Raw genomic sequence first — 3,130 nt, 5'->3', positions numbered from 1 at the left:
TGTTGATGGAAATTTGGGTTGTTTCCAACTCCTTGCAATTGTGCACTGTGCCACGATGCACTTTGAAGCACAGATGTCTGGCTGTGGTTTGTTTCTTGCCTCTTTGGGGTATATGCCCAGTAAGGGGATTGCTGGGTCGTATGGTAGCTCAATTTCCATCTGTCTTAGAAATCGCCAAATTGATTTCCATAGTGGTTGTACTTATCAACCAGCATTGTGCGAGAGTTCCTATCTCACCACAGCCCCTCCAACACTTGTTGCTTTCTGATATTTTAAAATGGGCTATCTTTGAGGGTGTTAGGTGGTATCTCATAGTTGTTTCAATTTGCATTTCTCTATGGCTAATGATTGGGGACATTTTCTCACATGTTTGTTGGCCATTTAGATTTCTGCCCTTGTGAAAATTCTGTTCAGGTCCATTGCCCACCTCCTCAGAGAGCAGTTAGTTTTTTCTTATTATAAGTTGGCAGAGTATTGTAGATGTGTCATTACTAAAGCTGTTTTCCCAGTCTGTGGGCTCTCTTATGACTCTCTTGATGAGTGTTTTGATGTGCACAGGTGACCTATCTTTAGTATATCCCACTTGTCAATTTGTGCCTTCTCTTTGTTTGTGGCTGAGCAAATTTTTGCGTGTGAAAAGGCAGTAGGTCAAATAAGTTTGGGAAGCTCTGCGTAGAGGGTTCGTCAGGTGCTGGACTGTGGGCCAGTATTCCTTGGTTCAAATCCAGGTTGCAATATTAGCTGCCTGACCCTGAGCAAATGGCATGAGTTCTCTGAATATCAGTGTGGTGAGTATACTTCTAAATCCTACACCCTCCAGGACTTCCATCTCCTGCTTATTCAATCCAACCCTACCCTAAGTGTTTCTGTAAATGGATTTTGAAAACATTACATTTCCCAGGCAACTCACTTTAATCTATGGAGATTGTAGGGGTGGGCCTGACCCAATCAGGAGGCCTCTTTAAAAGTAGAATGTCTTCTTTGGCAGTATAGGAAGTCAGAGAATTAAAACACGAGGGACGGTAAGCCAAGGAATGTGGCAACCCGGGAGCTGACAGCCATCCAGGAAGCAGGGTCCTTGGATCTGTAGCCATAAGGAATTGGGTCCTGCCAACAACCTGAATGAGTTTGAAAGGGGATTCCCCTCCCAGAAAAAGCCTCAAGACAAAGAATCAGGCCCAGCTGACCCCTTGATTTTGACATGTGAGACCCTCAGCATATCTGCCCAGATTTCTAACTTACAGAACGATGAGCTAACAAATGACAATCGCTGTGAGCCACAACGTTTGCCACACAGCATTACAGCACTGAATAAACTCAGCCCATTTGCAAAGTGCAGGCAGAAATATTTCCCACCTCACAGTGTTATATAAACTAACCAACTCACTGCCCTCGAGTCGATACCGACTGAACTCTCCTCTTTACGCTTCTGAGACTTTCACTGTTGGCGGGAGTAGAGAGCCTTGTCTTTCTCTCGAGGAGCAGCTGCGGGTTTTGAACTGCCAGCTTTTCATATCATAGCCCAACCACTAACCACTGTGCCAACCAGGACCCTTTGGCGGTAAATGAGAACTAAAATTTAATATGTATAAAGTACCTAGAATAGCCAGGACTGAGTATTGAGTAGTATTCCAAAATACCATGGACATGGTAAAGTGCCAGGTGTGTGTGGTTGACTACTAGGCCCCTTTCCCATCAATAGAATCTTTGAGTCACTCGATGCTGTCACAAGCCTAAACTTTCAGATCAGTGATTCCTACATTAAAAGGCATCACTTTTGAGATCTCAGTGCCTGAGAAAGAGCTGCCGTTGCTAACAAAGCAGGCCTGGAAGAGGTTTCAGGTTTATGGAGCAAAAGGCAGGAAGTTTGGAACTCAACCATTCAACAAATATTTGATGAATGCTCACCAGATGCCAAGTGCCGCTATAAGGACTGGGGGTGGGTAGGGGATTCAGCAGGAAACAGAAGACAATAAAAGTCCCTGTTCTTATGGGGTTTACATTCTGGTGGGGTGAGTCAGGAATTAAGTACACAAGAAAAATGCGAGCTATTGATATGAACTGTGAAAAAAATTAATTAAAGGGGGGGAAAGTCTAGGGAAAGAGCGGCCTAATGGGGCCCTGGGGAGCACCTCTGGCTGCATGGCCGGCTACACACCAAAAGCTTGGTGCCCAAATCCACTGAGAGGTAGCATGAAAGAAAGAGCTGGCAATTGACTTCTCAAACAACCAGCCCCAGAGACCTCTGTGGAGTACAGCTCAACCCTGACACACATGGGTTCGGGATTGACTAGATAACTGGTTTTAAAAGCAAAATGCCACAGACTATCGAGAGTACCGCAAACTGCCCGAAGAACAAACACATCTGTCTGGGAAGAAATACAGCCGGAACACGCCTTAAAAGCAGGGGTGGGGAGACTTCTTCTCACATCCCTTGGGCGGATTATCAGGACATTTTCCAGGCCCTGGTGAAGGACGTCACACGGTGGCGGGCCAGGGTAGAAGAGGGAGACTTTCAAGGAGATGGGTGGACACAGTGGATGCAGCAACAAGCCCCAACATAACCATGGTGGGGAGGATGATACAGGGTCGCCCTGAGCCCAAACTGACTTGACTGCCCCCAGCAACGGTGTCTGAGATAGGTGGGGCAGGCCAGCCTTTCTGGGGAGGTACCATTTAAGCAGGACCCGAAGGAGCCAGTTTGGCTGATGCTTGGTAAGCACCAGGGAGAGGTGACTGGAACGGGCTGAAGGAGCTCCTCAGAGTTTATGCCAAGAGCAAGGAGGAGGCACGGAAGGGCTTTAAACAGTAGACTGGCTGGACTTTACTTGAATTCTCAAAGGGTGACTCTTACTGCTCCGTGTAGAGGCAAATTGCCTTGATCCAGAAGGAAGCAGGTTCTGCGGGTGCAGTGAGGAGCCCGTGTTTGTGGGAGAGTGGGAGGGACAAGGAGCGGCTGCAGCGATGACTGAGGTGGAGTTCACAGAAGGACTGGGGTGTGGGGCAGTGATGGAGTGCGATGAATCATGGATAAGGCCGGGGGTTCTGGTCTGAGCAGCTGAGCGGTGCTGTTGACTGATTTGGGGAGGGTTGAGTGAGAGAGGAGGCACTTGAGTAGGAGAAACTCTGG

This window comes from Tenrec ecaudatus, chromosome 11, assembly GCF_050624435.1.
Source record: "Tenrec ecaudatus isolate mTenEca1 chromosome 11, mTenEca1.hap1, whole genome shotgun sequence".
NCBI classification, from domain to species: domain Eukaryota; kingdom Metazoa; phylum Chordata; class Mammalia; order Afrosoricida; family Tenrecidae; genus Tenrec; species Tenrec ecaudatus.
Note: the sequence above shows the minus strand (reverse complement) of the source record.